The sequence below is a fragment of the Equus asinus genome, chromosome 8, assembly GCF_041296235.1.
Source record: "Equus asinus isolate D_3611 breed Donkey chromosome 8, EquAss-T2T_v2, whole genome shotgun sequence".
Lineage (NCBI taxonomy): Eukaryota > Metazoa > Chordata > Mammalia > Perissodactyla > Equidae > Equus > Equus asinus.
In genome coordinates, this window is record NC_091797.1 from 42916272 (window position 1) to 42934090 (window position 17819).

General features: G+C 41.1%; 3 non-coding genes across 3 annotated transcripts; 1 reads left to right on the forward strand and 2 right to left on the reverse strand.

The window, feature by feature from the left end:
- Positions 1-426: 426 nt before the first annotated feature.
- On the reverse strand, positions 427-499 carry TRNAT-CGU (transfer RNA threonine (anticodon CGU)). Its single transcript has one exon. It is a non-coding gene; the product is annotated as a tRNA-Thr (tRNA).
- Positions 500-6293: 5794 nt separating this feature from the next.
- TRNAL-CAA (transfer RNA leucine (anticodon CAA)) lies at positions 6294-6400 on the forward strand. Its single transcript has 2 exons — positions 6294-6331; positions 6355-6400. It is a non-coding gene; the product is annotated as a tRNA-Leu (tRNA).
- A 2537-nt stretch (positions 6401-8937) lies between these two features.
- TRNAL-CAA (transfer RNA leucine (anticodon CAA)) lies at positions 8938-9044 on the reverse strand. The gene is made up of 2 exons: positions 9007-9044; positions 8938-8983 (listed from the first exon to the last, which is right to left on the reverse strand). It is a non-coding gene; the product is annotated as a tRNA-Leu (tRNA).
- Between the last annotated feature and the right edge of the window lie 8775 nt (positions 9045-17819).

Sequence of the window (17819 nt, forward strand, 5' to 3'; positions counted from 1 at the left end):
TCAAATAAGATACGACTCTTGTCTTCAGGGGAGCTTAGAGTCCCTTAAGCAAGTACAATAAATTGATAATTATAGTATAATCTCTTTAGGCTTATAGCAGCTAAATTAGTCAGGACTCTTTAGATTCCAAGTGATTGTGACAAATTAGTTTATCAGCTGGTTTATATTGGCGTTATTTGTTGTATTGCTGGCACTTTAAGATTTCCTACCTGAATTTCATGTATCCTCAAGATTTTAGATGGCACAGCATCTTCATTTCCATCTGTTACAAAGAATCTCATTTACAAAATTTCCTACCTTTGTTAGCAGTAGTTTCCTGTATCTTGAGAAACTAGGGTGTAGTGAGTTCGTTTCTGGTTCAGGTTATGGTGTCAAGAAACACACCCCTTAAAACCATCTATCCGTGATGGAAAAACCAAGAACTTAAGGCCCCAGTGAGATTCGAACTCACGACCCCTGGTTTACGAGACCAGTGCTCTAACCCCTGAGCTACGGAGCCCTACCTCCCTGCCTTCTAGGTGATATGCTCAAATCTTTAGGGTTTGCGTTTTGGTTTTTATTGATTTCTAACAAATTTGACGTTCCGCTCTCACCCCCTTTCCGATTTTCTAGGCTGTGGTCAAATTCCTGCAGTCTCTGATAGTTTTAACACCCCCTTCAATTAGCTTTTGTCAAAGGAGGTATAGTTTTGCTTTGAATCCAGGGCAGTCGGGGGTCAGAGGTTGCGTGTTGACAATAGTGGGGAATAAGCAGCTTGCCCATTTGCCGAGATGTGGAGTTTGGGGTGAGGACGAAGGTGCGCTTGAGTTTATTTACAGCCACGCCCTCCGCTCTGCAGTACTTTTTGCACGGATTGACGCCCAGGTATTCCAGTTCTTAGTGCCTTGGAGAAAAACAGGCGAAATCTGTCTCAGATTCCCCGATATCAGATATCATAAAAGACAGACTGAGAGGTGAGGGACAAGATGAGGCCAGCTGGAAGAAGGAAGTGGAGCGACCTCCGGGTGACAGAAGCAGAAGCCTAGTCTTTGAGGCTGAAATATCTTTTGGAGCCTCGGTCCCGGGAGTAAAGACCAGGGCCGTGTTTCTCATTCGCCACCGGGCGTCGCTGAAACCCAAATAGAAGAGTACAGTTCGAAGGCGCTGTGACAAAGATATCAGAAGACTGTTAACTCTTACCCTGGTAAAGGGGCTGTGAGGGGCATGAAAAAAGCTGTTTGGGGGCTCATTTCGGACAAGCAACGACCATAATGTCAGGAGACCGGGGCAGACAAGAAAACTCAACCACAAATCCTAGGTCCCCCGTCCCAGGGCCCTGCGCACGGAAACAAAGCAAGGATCATTTTCCTTTCTACTCTCATGGTTTGATAGCTGGCTCGTAAAGAAATAGTAGCTCTTAATTACAAACAAAAAACAAAACCAAAAAACACCTCGACTCCTGATGAATACAAGTAAATTATTAAACAACTCAGCAAAATAAGGTTCACCGGTTGGGAAGTGAGGAAGGCTCTGCGCGTCTGTCCCAACTCTAGAGTACAGCTCTCCCAGCTTCCAGAGGGGAGGCCAAGAAATCTACCAATAGCAGGTCAGTCAGCCAGATCTCCAAAAGATCTCACAGGGGAAAGCAATCCCACACTCCACTCCCCATTCCCCAAAGTCATACACAGGCAAAATAATGCCCTTGTCACCTGGAGTGTCCTAAACGCAAATGACAGTTAAACAAAACAAAACAAGAAAGAGGCAGATTAATGAAGTTGAGAGTGAGGGGAGTGAAGGGGACGTGAGGTCAACGTTATCACTGTTATCCATCCGCAGCTTCTTGAACTTCTTAGGAAGTTCCTAAAAACTGCCTCCTGCCTCCCAGAGGAGCCAGTTTGTGCAGATTCTCCAAAATTCTAAACTTGCCTCTGCAGAAGGAATCTTATCTCCTGAAGCTCCTCCTCATCACCCAATATCAGAGAAGGGGATGCTGGCCCAAGAGGGATCGAAAAGTCCCAGCAAGCCTATGATTTGCAGTTTTGGCAGATTTCATGCTGGGTTTAGGTACAGTGTTCACCTCCTATTTTCTAGCACCTAAAGAAATGTATGACCTCAGTGAAATACAGGTCTGTTATGTTCAGAAGAATCACTCAAATGAATAAGCCAGGCTATGTTCTTATAAAACTATTTATGCACCTGAAATTAGAATTTCATACAATTTTCACAGGTCATGAAATATTATTCTTCTTTTGAGATTTTCAACTTTTTTTTTTTGGTGAGGAATATTGGCCCTGAGCTAACATCTTTGCCAATCTTCCTCCATTTTGTGTGTGAGACACCACCACAGCATGGCTCAATGAGTGATGTGTAGTCTGCACCCAGAATCCAAACCTGCGAACCCGTGAAGCAGAGCATGTGAACTTAACTACTACACCACTGGGCCAGCTCCTCAACCATTTCAAAATGTAAAATTTTAGTTCACAGTCCATACAAAAACAGGCAGTGGATGGGATTTGACCCATGGGGCATAGTTTGCTGACTCCCAAAATAGAGTAAGATATAGAATGTCACATATAGATGAATATAGGCTCTCAAAGTCTTGTTTGAAATTTGAGCTCCATTATTTGAATTTATTTTCTTTCCCCTTTTATAGTGTTCCTTTATTTGTAACACTATTATTATTTTTTTGCCATTATTTTTGTTGCAGTTACTACAGCTATGTAACAAGTTACCCCCAAAATCAAGGGCTTAAACATCACAACATTGATTTGAGCTCAGATGTGATAGCTTATCTGGACTCCACTCAAGTAGCATGGCTTGAAAGCTAGGCTATGATCTCTGAATGCTTGCTTACTCACAAGTCTGTTGACTTAAATGATCACCTTAAATTTTTCTGAGATCTGACCAAAGGCTTTACAGTTGTGTCCTTGACTTCATGTTTAGACCATGTTTTCCTGACAATACCCTGGATGTGATGTTTCCCCAGAAGCCTTCTCTTAATTGTAGCATCATTTGTCATCTGGAGGGGCTGGTAATGAGAAATAGTTTCATTATTGAATATCTAGCAAGTCCTAGTTCCTTTATAATTAAGAAATATTTCTTTAGTTTCTCTCTCTCCTCTTCCATTTTACTATAGGCACCTAGGAAAAGCTAGGTGACACATTGCCTAGAAATGTCCTTGGATAAATCAGGAAATTCATTAGGTATATGTCCACTTTATATTAGGTATATGTTACCATGGCAACAGTGTTGCTACACTTTCTGCCACTAGATAGATAACAAAGGTCTCCTTTCTTCCAGTTTCTAACACATTTTTCCTCATTCTCCTTTAAGCATCACTGAGGTTAGGGCTGGGCAGCAGGACCAGTGACAGGAAGAAACATTCTCCTCAAGGTCTTTCCAGTTTCCGCGTGCCCAGTCCCAAAGTTACATAGTTTAGTGTTTGAGACCATGAGGTAACAAAATCTGTATTGGCTTGTAGCCATTATGAACTTATTACCTCTCAGTCCCAAATTCACCCTTTTTGCCTGTTTTATGGAAATGGATATGAATCTTTAAATAGCTTTCTTTTGCCAACTGGCACTGAAGTTTTGTCAGTAGAGGATGGTGGAGAGTCATTTGAAGGAGTGGGTTTTCCTGCTTCCCATGTGTTACTCGGCCTGCTGCTTCCCCAGGGCCTGGCACCTACACCAGGCATGGCTTTCCCCTGCATCAACCCCTGGCAGCAACAAGCAGCCACTCACTTCCCCTGGCATCTCCCTTGAGTGTTTTGTAGTGGAGTGCCCTCGGTGAGAGACCGCTCCAAGAAGAGCTTCCCAAGAAACGTTAGAAGATAGATTTCCAGCAAGTTCCAGAGGGTAGCTTTCAAGCAAGTTCTGCTTGCACAACACCACAGCAATTTCTCTGCTCTTCAGCGAGCCACAGCTGTGCCCTCTCCAAGGCATGGATCTTAGCTAGGGGTGGGGTGAGGGGTAGAGGGCTCTTCCCTTCCGCGCTTTATCTCAGCGATGGGTTAGGGAGTCACTTCCTAAGGTGCTTTATATCAACCCTAGGGGTAGTGACTGCTCTTTATATCTGTTATTCCTATAGTCTTTAGAGTTCTCTTTACTTTTTTACTAGCCAATTCCTTGTTCCTCCAATCCCCTCTTTAGTTAATAATACTTTATATAAACTTGCCCTGTTCAAATTATTGTGTGGTTTCTCTCTCCTGACCAGACCAAGACTGGTACATACCTAACTATTGCTGCATAACAAACCATACTAAAACTTAATGGCTTAACTTAAACAACACTCATCATTCAATTCATCCAATTTCACTGCTCCCCTGAACTTGTAAAGAAAAACTTGAGACAATAAAATAAATTAATATTAAATATTAAAGGGCTGTCTAGGAAGTATACTATGCAGAAGTTCATTAAATATTGACTGTGCTGAGCCCTGCAAGCATCAATCCATCAAAGACAATTGGATTATGGCATATTTCAGTTGCAATTCTGTATTCACATTACATTTTGATAATATCCATTTTCAGGTATCCCAAATATTTTATTTTATTTTATTTTAAATTTTTTTTAAAGATTTTATTTTTTTCCTTTTTCTCCCCAAAGCCCCCCGGTACATAGTTGTATGTTCTTCATCGTGGGTCCTTCTAGTTGTGGCATGTGGGATGCTGCCTCAGCATGGTTTGATGAGCAGTGCCATGTCCGCGCCCAGGATTCAAACCAACAAAACACTGGGCCGCCTGCAGCGCAGCATGAGAACTTAACCGCTTGGCCACGGGGCCAGCCCCCAAATATTTTAAACCTATATCAGAGACTTTCATTTCTATGAAAAAAAAGTATACATAGACTTTAAGGAAGTACAGGAATATACCCGTGCTTTGTAAGGGAGCAAAACCTGCCACCTGAAAATGTGTCTCTTTGGTATGAGGATTATTTTAGGCTGGTTACTTTTAAGAAACAGAGAATAGAGCTATCACCAGAGATGACTATGAAGAATATGACCTAGCTGTGGTAGACTGGGGGCAACGTAGTAAGGCCCGCTTGTTCAAAGTCCTCTCTGCATCCCTTTGTCTCTGTAGGGCATCACAAATGTTTGTTTACCAAACATTTGCTCTTTCTCTTTTCCTGTGAATTGTCTTCCTCCCTTTTGAAGTCTCAGACCTCTGGCCACTTCTTCTTAGCGTGGAAGGGCATATAAGCCTCAATTGCCTGACTGTTGGGGAGCCTCATCTCTTTATGTACAATAAGAATTAAATATGTTTTTCTCCTGTTAATCTGTCCTTGATTCCAAGGGACATGTCAACCAAGACCTCCAGAAGGATAGAGGGAAAATTATTTTTCCTCCCCTACAGCTTCAAGGTATAGGAACCATCCGTTCAAAAATTCAACATATGCATATATTAATGTACACTGTCAATCTTGCATACAGTTGGAATTGCACTGTTGGTATAGGGAAAAAATGTAGCCACAATAAAAACAATAAAATCTATAAATAGTAACATAATTTTTAAAAGAAATGTTTCTCATTTAATTTTAGAGTAATAGATGAGGAAATCACAGATTTAAAATTGATAACTCTCCAGTTTAAGTGTACTATAGATTTAGATGCTTACAGCCTAATTATAAAAATTTGGTGATATTTACTGAAAAGCGTCTGAGAGCCCCAGAGGCAGTAGAGACAGGATTATTACTGCAGAGCACAAGCAATCCTGCAGAACAGAAGACAGTGCTGGGTATTGACCTGTGTAGTGAAATGAATGATGTTAACTACGGCTTCAGGCAATGAAACCACAGTCTGGAGGGGTTGAGAACAATGGGAATGACTCTCGTCCAGAGCAGGGGGGGGGGTTGGCCGTTTATTCCCTGAAAGTTTCCACAGATCCTGGGGCAGCATGAAGCTAGACCAGCTGGATGAGGGTTTGGGTCACAAAGAACACAGTAGCCCTGGGGTCGGTGTCACAGGTGGGGTCAGACACATAGGCGAAGATTTGTCCGAGGCCTGAGGCCCTGGTCTGGTGGAGCAGCGGGGCCGAGGGCGGGGGACTGGGCTGGGCTGGGCTGGGAGTACTGTGAGAGGCGGAGACGCCAGGAGGGAGTGTTCCTCAGGACGAGGGCACCTACGTCTCAAAGGCTGGAGAATTATTCAGTTCCTCACTTCTTAACATTCGTCCTTTCCTGCTTTTCTGTTCCAGTGAATTCGGAGCTCCCGCTTAATCCAACAAATTCCAGAAATAATTTTTTTTTCTGCGACACAGTTCAGCTCTGATCCATTGGAGTTTACAATATAACACTTTAAGAACTTCAAGACAGCGTGTCAGGATGGCCGAGTGGTCTAAGGCGCCAGACTCAAGATTCTGCTTCCCAGTGTTGGGGCTTCTGGTCTCCGCATGGAGGCGTGGGTTCGAATCCCACTTCTGACACACTCTTTTGTTCTTGCCACGGTGAAGTAAAAAATTTCACCCTGACGGTCCGAACCTACGCTCAGCAAACGAAGCGAAACGGAAATTCCCAATGAAAGAATATTGGGATATTTTCAGAGCCATGCCGACACAACCTCCAGCGCCGTCGGAGATCTCTTCCCAGAAAAAAGTACCGTAACAACTTGTGGTTTTTTCCTTAGTGGTTCCACTGATCAGTCATCCACACTTGGGTCCTGGGTTTTTACTGTGGAGAGAATTACTGAAATCTTCACTGGTTTTTTGTACGCGGAAAAGAATCTGTCATAAAGTTGTATCTAAAAGTTTCCTAGTCACCTGCAACTGTGTTACAGTTCCCTAAACTGTAAGAGGGAAGGTCCCTCAAGATTATGACACTGTTGAAAACATTTGGAGATCATCAATGGCAAAGAAATGTTCACGCTGTGCTCCCTCTGAGATTTCTTCTCAGAATGATGTGATTTAGATGTCTGTCCTTTCGTTTTATGACAGCAAAAAATGAGTTCTCTGAAGTTCTACATAGACTAAGATCTTGGTCCTAAAATTAAGATCTTAGATGTTTTGCAGCTTTGACATTAAATAAATTTTTCTTCCTGTATAGCTTTTAAGTTGCTACGCAGCAATTTCTCTCCTAGCAATGCACCTCAGTGAAATTCCAGCTCAGCTCATGGTTGGCCTTGCCTAGTGTGGTCTGTAGCTTTTTGAGGGACCACATTATTAGAGGCCACTTAGATGTCCATTGGGCACACGTATCTCAGTGGCTGTGTGTGGATTTTGTAGTATGCAGCAGCCATAGGTAGAAGCAGATGTGCATGTAGCAAGATAGATTTTTCAAACTGTGTTGAGTAAAAGAAAAAAAATCAAGGTTAACAGTGCCAACGAAAATTACAATCACACAAACCAACGTTTTTCGAGAGTAGATTTTTTCCAAAGAATATTAAATACTTTAGAGAGGATCTAAAGAATATTAAATACTTTATATGTTGGGGGAGGAGAAAGGGCTGGATACAGTGCAGGACAGGGGAAAACATGTTTATGGATCAAAGTAGAACTGAGAGTGACCTTTCATGGGCTGATAACACAAAGAAGCCATGGACAGCCAAGTATGATTACCTTACCTCTGAACCTGAAGGCTCTTTTCCCCTTCCCCCATGATTAAATCCCACTTTTGACACTTTCCTTCTCACTCCTACAGATTTATAAGCACCCACCACTCTTTCTCCCCCCTCATTCTCCTTGAAATGATGAAATTCCAAATTATTTTTCCCCATTCTTCACTTTCATCTTTTCCAACCATTGTTTTGAATTGGGATTATTTTCCTTTTACTGATTTCATTTTCTGTGTTTCAAAGTATTCACAGTATGTTCTGGGCTAGATGGGGAAACCTAAAATGTAAAATAAAATAAAAATCATTTTACAACATTTCCTTCCCTTTATAAAGTACCCAACACATGCTTAGGATGCTAAGTATTCAGATCTGGGGGTCCCTCCAGCTAGGAAACTGTTACGGAGCTTCACAGAAACTTAGGGAGCAATGTTCTGAGAATTTGCCACCTTCCCAAATGTGTCATTTCTTACTTAACCTGGAGAATGGCAACATAAGGTATTCTGATGTTATTTTTAAATGCAAAAAGTAAAACCAGAAAATGTATGTGTTTGCTCCTATAGTATATCTTTCTCACTAATACAAAAACTTAAAGGCTGCAAATCAATTCTGGCAGTTGTAAATTGTTTCCATTTTGTTGCTTTCAATTTCTCCCTGTGGGGAAAAGCAGTGAATTTTCCAGTTCTTTATCCACTGAAAAGGCCTAGGACAGATGTGTGAGAGCCCTTCCAGCTGAGTTACCACTAAAGAAAGCCTAGATCTTTCTCTAGGTTGTGTGGTCATACAGGAGACTGGCTTTTGATTTCTCAACGATTTCCCTCTGGCGAGGCAGACAATGCAGCACATTTCTGCTGCCCACAAGAATCTAGCTTGAGATCGTTCCCTGGAAAGGGAGATCTTTCTGGTTACTTTGTATTTTTATTTAGTTTTGTTTAAGTCAAACCCCCAGGTTTCGTTACAGTCAATAGGGTGACAGGAAGACATGACCTTCTGATGGAAATCCACTACCTTCTCTCTGGGAAGGTGGGTCACCAGCGGCGGCAAGATTTTCAAATGTGCAGAATTGGCTGCAGAAATACTCCAGGTTCACTAATTGGGAATTCATTTATCAACTGTTTGATTAGAGGTAAGAGAGAGGACTTTTCTTTGCTGTAGTGTGTTCCAGGTGCGCCAAGTCTTGGGCGAGCATCCGCCGGGGTGGAGCTGACAGTGGGGGGTGTCTTTTAGAAAGAGCTGAACTCCGAAGTAAAATTGATGCTCTAGTGCCCCGTGGGACCCCAAGATGGGGCGACGCGGGCGGGGAGAGCAGTTGTGACTGGGAGAGCGAGAGGAGAGCTGAGCTTTCAAGAGTGAGACTTTGAGAAGACTGAAAGAAGAAATTTTGGGTCGACTAAGGCAGGACCAAAAGTTGAACCATGTCAGAAGTGGGATTCGAACCCACGCCTCCATGCGGAGACCAGAAGTCCCAAGTGCGGGAAGCGGAAGCTTGAGTCTGGCGCCTTAGACCACTCGGCCATCCTGACATGACAGCTGCAGCTTCTAAAAAGTGATAATTATGTTAATGAACTGAAGACCGCTTCATCCAGAAAGGAGGGAAAAATTTCTAGAAGTTACAGAAGCAAACGTCTTCAGCACTATCTGCAAAAACTAAAGGCAGAAAAGGATGAGTTTTACAGTGAAGCTGGGAGTTGCGCTGGGCGGCAGAATTAATGCAGCTCTAAAGACCAGGATCCCGCACTACCGATCTTAGTCTCTTTCTCCCACCGACCCCTCGCCCCGCGAGTCCCTCCCTGCTGACTGCGAGTTACACAACTGACTTTAAAGAGCAGGGCATTTGGAAGAACAGATTTTATCGGCGCCGTGTTGCAACTACCGTCTTTCAGCAGCTTTACCCAATGCTCACAGTATTTAATCTTAAGTTTTATTAGTGGGGCTAGGCCTGTGAGTGGGACTTAAATATTCCCTGTACAGTATTATTTTCATCATCTTAACGGTTCCTGCAAGAGTACGCGGTGATCTTGAATATTATTGCACAATGCTCCCGTTTCCTTCCTCAAGGTTCCCCCCCAACGCGCACCTCTCTCCTCTTTACTCCCCTTTCCCCCTCCTCTTCTCTCTCCTCCCCCTCATTCCGTTGCCCCTTTCTTTCTCTCTCTCGCTTATCTCCCCCCTTCCATTCATTTGGCCTGCGATGGGAGAAGGGATGTGAAATGAAGAGGCAGGGCTTGGTTTATTACAGGACATGTAAAAAGAGAAATATGAGAGAGGGTAGGACTAAAAAGAAGGTCTTCCTCTTGGTTTAAAATCTCTACTGAGTAAAAAAGAAAGTTTTTTAAGTCCTTCCTGCGTTAGCTAAGATGAGAGGTGTGCATCCAATGTTTACTTTGCGTTCTGTCCCATAGCAACGTTTTTAGTTAGTCCCCCAAATTAATAGCCTTCAGAAACTTTTCATTTCCTACGGAAGACAATCCAAACATATATGCACGGACTGGAAAACAGTTATTGCAAGATGCTATTTGGTGTGTACAACAATCCGGGCCGCGTTGTGTTGTGTTTGTTTTTTGTTTTGCTTTGTTTTGTTTTTGTCTTCATACAGAGAACCTGAAATACTGTTTTAAAGGTAATGCAGAGTAGTAGAAACATGAGGATCTTGAATCAGACGAGTATGTTTGAATTCAATCTCCATCACTTACAAAAGTGTGATATGTGATGTTTTCTATGATTTTGACCATCTGTGAACATTTCCTTCATCTGTATATTTAGGGGAAAATTCCTAGAGAATTCTCAAGAATCTTGGGAGATTAAAAAAGAATTTATGCAGGTATTTTTCCCTAGCAAACCAGGTGACAAGTAGCAGTTGCTCAAGAGACCATCCACCTTCAAGTTTCTATTTATTACTTCCGGCATTCAGACAGTTTTGCCACAACCCAAATTCCCTGCTCCGCTGCCTTTTCTGAACTGTGGTGTTCCACCTTCCAAACACTTAGAAACTGTGCTCTGAGACCCTCTTTTCTGCCAGTTAATGATCTTTCAAACTTGGCAACCCTGTCTTCTTGGTCACGTGCTCTGTTACTCAGCCCTTGACATCCCAGTCAGGACTTCTCCCTCTTTGGAACTCCCAAAACATATTGGTATTATCGATCAGATGAAAAGCTGAAAACCTGACTTTCGAACAACTATAATATGAACACAGTTTTAAATGTTTCACTAATTAGTGAGTAAGCTGATCAAACTGCTTCAAAGCTGATCAAAGGAGACTATGAAGAATAGACAATACACAACCAAAAAGGCTGAAATAAATTTGCTAACTGATGAAAAATTGGTTAATATCCTATAGGGCAGAAAAACAATGTTTGGGATTATCTCTTCTGCTGGGCAGAATTGTATCTCAATTGAGCAAAATCCTTTGCGTTGATGTACTCAAGAATCACTTGCATTATTATCACTTTTCTGTAAGTTAACTTCTACCACCATCGAATTCTAGAACAGCCTAGTGCATAGGAAGTCAGTCAAAGGTGCACACCCCTATAACATCAGATAATTCCTGGAGGGTCTCCTAGGCAATGCCCAGTGCTTCACTAAAGCAAGGACCCGGTAATTTCTGTTGTCTATTTTTAAGCTTTTGACAATTTTTCCTGATACATATAACAGCTTATAGAAGTTGTTTAACAGTAAACTAGTTAGGAGAGTGTTAGTGGAGATGGATACGTGTTTAATTAGTTCTGACTCTTGTCTTAGTTTACCTATATATAAGCCTGGGAGGTGTATATATTTAATTTCAGTGTTGTGGTCAGGTGCAACATTTCAAAATCTCTTACGCTTTCTTTAGTTTACATACTTTCTAATGGACACTTACTTTTCCAAGGTGAATAAAAACAAATGTATTATTCTGCTTTTGTTCTGAAACTTTCTTCTGTCCCTCCCTGCTTCATTATTTAAAATATCAGATGTGCGTAGTGCAAAGGGAAGTCAAAATCAGCAGGGTCCAGAAGTCGTGTGATTTTTGTTTCTCAAGCCCAATACAATGTGCAAGTCAATTAAAAGGTCAAAATCTGGCAGACCAGAGATATAGCCAAGGTCATTAAAAACTCCACAATTGGATTGATTGAAGTAACTAACTCCATATTAATTTCTTCAGGGAAATTTTTGAAGATTTCACTTATAAGGATGTCTTTTAGGATAAAGAGCAGTAAAAATACATTTGCTACAAATTATATCTGTGCACTTGAAAGAAGTTGTTTTAAGAGCTCCTGAACAGAGACTGGGACCCCTTAGGGCAGAAAGAAGGTAGTGTGTGATGGCAGTTGATTGCATAAAGTCATGGAATTTGTCTTATAAGCTTGAGGTCAGTGGAATGAAGACTCTTCTGCAAGTGAGTTCCACTTGCTCAAAGTGGTTAGAAATAGAACAGGTTCTGAGATAAATATATAATGTGGAATTAGCATCTTCAAGTCTCCGTTGAGGCATTTTGGAGCAGAAACCTTTTCTTAAGTCCTCTAGGCTAGTGCTTCTCTCACTTTAATGAGCTTACAAATCACCTGGGGATCTGGTTAAAACGCTGATTCTTACTTAGTAGGTTTGACCTGCATCAAAAGCAATTGTTAAAGCATAGATTCCTGGGCTCCACCCCTCAAGAAATACTGATTCAGTCAGTCTGGAGTGTGGCCCAAGAATTTGCACTTTTAGCTGCCTCCTGGGCGAGCCTGACACTGCTGATCAGCTAACCACTCTAAGTAACACTGCTCCAGGAACCGCCTGGGTGCTTTGTCAAATGCAGATTCTCTTTCAGTAGCTATGGGGCATGTCTGGAGGTTCTGTACTTCTCACAAGTGGCCTGATGATGCTGCTGTTCCGGTACAGGAGCCACACTGAGAACTGAAAGCTCTCAGTAGTTCCCAAATTTTGTTGTACATTAGAATCACCAGGGAAGCTTTTAAAAACTCTGATGTTCAGTGGCACCCCATACCAAGTAAATCAGATTTTCAGGGAGAGGGAACCTACAAAAATTAGTATTTTGTAAAGATCCTGAGATGATTCCTAAGACCAAAATTTGAGAACCATGGTTCCAGGCCATTTCTGTCTACTCTGATTGTGCTACTCATATGCACGTAGTTTTTCATTGTACGTAATAAAATCAGACCAATTTTTATAGTACTAAGAACACTACCTATTGATGAGGATTTTAGGCTGGTTAATTTTAAAAAACTGCAGATGAGAAGCAGACTCTGAGGAGTGGAATTTGCTTGCCCTTGAAGAGATATTTGCATTTGTGAAGGAAGCGGGGGATGACCTAGTAGGGACCTGAAATTGGCCACCCCAGGATACGTCTCTTTGGCATCAGGATTGTTTGGGGCTGATTGCTTTTGATAAACTGGGACAGGAAAGGAGGCTCTGGGGAATGGAACTTGCTCTTGTTGGGACACATTTACATTTGTAAGGTAAATCTCTATCTGTAAAAGGTGCCTCCCTCTCTGTACCAGGAAGAAGAAGAGAGATGACCTTGTCCCTAGAAACTCTTAATGGGGAAGGCAAGAACTTAAGTTGGTTGCTGTCTGGCAATCTCATGTAACTGATTTAGGGTGGTGGCTTCTGACTTTTACTTAACCCGATTTGATTCTTGTCTAAAATTCATGGGATCACCCAATGACCAGACCCCACCTGCACTGATACCATTTTAACTTTTTTTCATGTTCTTTCCTTTGTCTTCATAAAGAGATGACTCACATACCCATGCCTTATAAAATTAGCCCTAACCCTCAACTCGGGGCAGCAGCAGCAGCTCTGCCTGCCCATGGGTCCTGTCCCCATGCCAGCAGGGGCAGCGGAAGTGGCAGCAGGAGCAGCTCTGACTGCCCATGGGCCCTGTCCCCATGCTATTCCACACTATTCTCTAAATAAAAGAGCACTACTGCCAGATCTTAAGAGTCTAAGAAATCTTTCTTTCGACTCCTCGGCTCACCGACCCCGCATCATCTACCATTTAACATAAAACAGATTTAACACTATTCACTATGTAACAACAATAAAAGTAACTGATTCTCCTCCACATCAGGCAGTTGCCACAGGATGCCAAAATATGTGGTAAATTATGTGGGCTCGGTGAGCAGAGGAGTTGAAAGAAAGATTTCTTGGACTCTCAAGGTCTGGTAGTAGTGCTCCTTTATTCAGAGAGTAGCATGGAGTAACATGGGGACAGGACCCATGGGCAGTGAAGAGCTGCAAACATGGGTTGAGGGTAGGGCTAAATTTATAAGGCATAGGTATGTGAGTTATTTCTTTACAAGACAAAGGAAAGATTATGTTAAAATGGTATCAATGGTCTGGTTATCAGGTGGTCCTGTAACTTTGGATAAGAATCAGATCGGATCAGGTCAGGACTCCTATACTTCCTGGAGCATCATGTAGATCAGTATGTAGGGCAGGATGCCTTGGGCTTTTCTCCCTGAGGCAGCCTTGATCCTCATCAATAAAGATGGTATGTTTTAATTCTTATAAAAATATGACTATTTTCATCGGTATCTTCCATACATTTAATTATTAAATTATATTTTATTCATATGTAAAAAGCAAAACAGGTAGTTGAAGGAGATCAGAGTACGCCATCCCAAAATATGCCACTTAAGAGTAAGGATTGTTTTGAACTGAAATCAACAAGCTTTCTGCCCTTCTTCCTGTCTAAAAGCAGGGCATAAATTTCCATTTGTCCTGGTGTCTCCCTCTCCCTTAAGACGGAGAAAACTACTCAAGAGACAATTCTTGCCATCTGAGACTACTCTTATCTGCATAACAAATCCTACTAAACAACCCTTACTTACCATACCATTATCAATCACCTTCCCACAACTTACCTCTCCCCAGAAGCCCCAAACCCCCTTTCCTTTGGCTAGCTTCTTCTCCACACTTTATTTCCTTTATTAAGATGGTATAGAAGCCCCCAATTCTAAACACATCCTTAAGGCACATTTCTTTGTGAACTTCCATGCACATGTGTGTAATTAAAATCAGTTTTTTTCTCTTGTTAACCTGCCTTTTGTCCGTTTAATATTCATGGCCCTAACTACTGAACATAAGAGGGTAGAAAAGAAAGTTTTTCCTCCCCTAGATGGTGTTGGCCAAAAAATATCTGATAAATAATGAAGTTATTAGACACTAGTTAATACACATTATCTGAATATGTTAATAATTAAAATGGGCTGGCATCTTTTCTGATTTGAATTTTGTAAAACCTAGATAACATAATGATAGAAACACATAAAAATTTGTTTCATTACACTTTTAGGTGAAATTTTAAAAGACTGATGGCTCTTGATGTTAATACAATTACATTTACTAACATAGCTAATGGGTTTTAAAAGTTGGGCTAATCTAGTACTGAGACAATAAATATCTTTATTGATTTAAAGGCCTTTTAAAAAATAATTGTTCAACACTGAATTTATGTATCTCTAGAAAATAAGCTCTTTGAAGACAAAGATAAGATTTTTATCCTCATTGCTTAGGACTGTGTATGGCATATAGTAGATGAAAAGATGATTTTCAATAAAAATAAAACCATGACTCTCATCCAGATATAAAAATTGGCACATATTGAAGACTTTGTTTAACTCATAATATGAGAATCAAGCAGATTTTGTAACCAGTCCAAAGGAGAATCCAAAGAACAGGCACATTTATACATCAGGAAAATTGAAACAAGTGTGAAAATGGATATGAAACTAGCTTCTTGTACATTAAGGGAGGGAAATCATTTGAACCTCCACAGGACAAGACAGCTTGCGTGTCTATAGACAAGAATTATTTTGCATTGTTACCAGGTATTTATAATTTGCAGAGTTGTAAATCAAATCAGAATTAAATAACCCAGAGAGGAGTCTTTGAGACAATGTGTTGTTTTCCATTGACTCAAGAAATTTTCCCTACAGTGCTCATGAAATGTTTGTTGATTAAAACAATTACTGTAATGAAAGATAAATAATGTCTCCAGCATCAGGGAAAATTTACTTTATGGGACCTATAGGCCAAACTTCACTGGCTTGTGATTCTAGTATTCTTTCTTTCATCATCTTGCCTTTTTATTGCATAAAACACAACTAACATATTTGAGTTCTATTTTTCTTTTAGGTTTTAACATCTAACTTTAGGGAGATTAAAATTTTTTCTCTCTTTTAAGAGACTTGCTGTTATCTTTTTATACTAACAAAGAATATCAGGATCTATAGACTAGATATAAGCAATCACTGGTGATTCTGTTACTGCATAAAACTGGGGTTCTCTTCCTTGATGATCATTTAAAAACCCTGATTATTATAGCATCAGCTTTTGGGAAAGGAAGTCAACTTTATTCTGTGAGATTGATCTGCAGGGAGACAGGGGGTGTGTGCCTTCAGATCTGTCTCCTGATTCAGGATTTGGGGAGAAATTTAAGAGGTTAGGGATAACAGGCTGGCATGCAGAAACACTGGCAGGATACATTTTGATTGGTGGGCTTCAAGCATTTATGGTAAAGTTTTAAAAATTTATGATAAGGCTCTAAACAGTTATGGTAAAGTTTTAAATGTTTATGGTAAGGTGGGGAAGGAATTTTAACACGAGTTGTTCCTGAATAACAGACCATTTGCTTCTGAAAAGAGTCTGACTTTTAAGTTCCAGTCATGTCCTGGTCCTTTGGTTGCATGGGGAGTAGAATCTTTGGTTCCCTGGTCATTTCAGGTCAAGATTTCTTCTTCTGTACATGCTCTGGCTACATGACTTCAAATTTTCTGAAATATGGTTCTTAAGCACTCTGTTGATAAGAGGTGAGGTCTGTTCAAACTGACTACATGGGTCCATGGTTACAATTCTGCAGTCAAGGCAAATCTATTTTCTCTATTTCTCATTTGGTAATTTTAATCTAGTTTTCATCTTTCTTTATTAGTCTTTCATATTTTTCCTCTCTTAAAATCTGTTATATTAATTCTGGAATACTCACTTAGATATATTTCTTCTACTTAGTCTCTCTTCATTTGTATCAAATTTCTTATTTAACCTTTGAGTGTTTAATGACAAGTATGATATTTTTAATGAAAAGTTCTTAATATTAATATAGTCAAATTTGTCAATCTGTCTTTATCATTGGAATTTTTTTCTTTTATTTAAAAGTCCTTTTCTATCTTTAGTTCTTAAAGATATTCTTCATTGGTATCCTCTAAATGTTTGTATTTTCTCTCTCCTCTGGAATGAAAGTCACTTCAAGGTCAGTTTAGTACAATTCAATTCAGATGACCCCATTAAAAACATCTACTGAAGGAGCACTGCAGGTGAGTGTTTAACAAGTGGGATTTCAAAATGAAGCCTCCATATTTTTTCCTTGAGACATCAGGCTCTCCCTTTGAGGATCCAGGATCTGACTTTTCAAAGTTGAGAGCAAGATAGTAGAGAAAGCTGGGGGAAGGCCAAGAAAGAGGATGAGACACCATGAAAATTTGGGGAGCAGAATCAGCTATATGATTTATGGGACTCAGGGAAAATGAAAATGGGGGCCCCTTGTTCAAAGAGAAGGAGGAAAGTGTTGTTAAAATTATGAAAGTGTACACAAATAGAAGTGGGCTTGAGGCTGACTCCCACCAAGACTACTACCCAACTTATTCCAGTACTGCCAGGCTGCTACCCTGGGGCAGGGAGGACAGACAGCCACTCTGCCACACCCTGATAGGCACCAGGTTAGGCTGCAGGTCCCTGACCCCTCTCCCCTGGATCTCCTAGGGGGCTTACTGATGGAAGCAGGCGTGGGAGGGGGTTGGGAAGGAAAGTAAGGCAAGGTACCAGTGGCAAGGCAAATTGGCTGCTGAAAATTCATCTCTGAGAGACAAGACCTGTGAGAACAGAGGCTTCAACTAAAGCCCCACTCCTGTGCTTGCTCTATGTCCTGTTGGACGTCACTTGCAAAATACATGTTTAAAGATAAAACTACTAAGAGTTTCAATAGGGCAATTGCAGAGCATTAAACCCCAAGAGCAGGGCCCTCTGAGTGCAGGTTTTGCGTGGAGGGGAGCTGTGTTGTGCAATTGCATAGGTCTCAGGACCATACAGCTGGCCCTTTGGGGAGAATAAATCGGATTCAGAATCTTGTGGGAAAGATACTGGCTTGGTCCCTCTGGTGATGAAAATGTCACCTACAGCTCCTCTAGCAGCTCTAACCTGTGGCTGAACTGTGACTGCAACATGAGTCTCCTAAATAGGTACGTTAAGCAGCTAAATAGCATTTGAAAGATAATTTTGAAGGCAGTAAGGAGTGATAGAAATGAAATATGTGTAGCGTT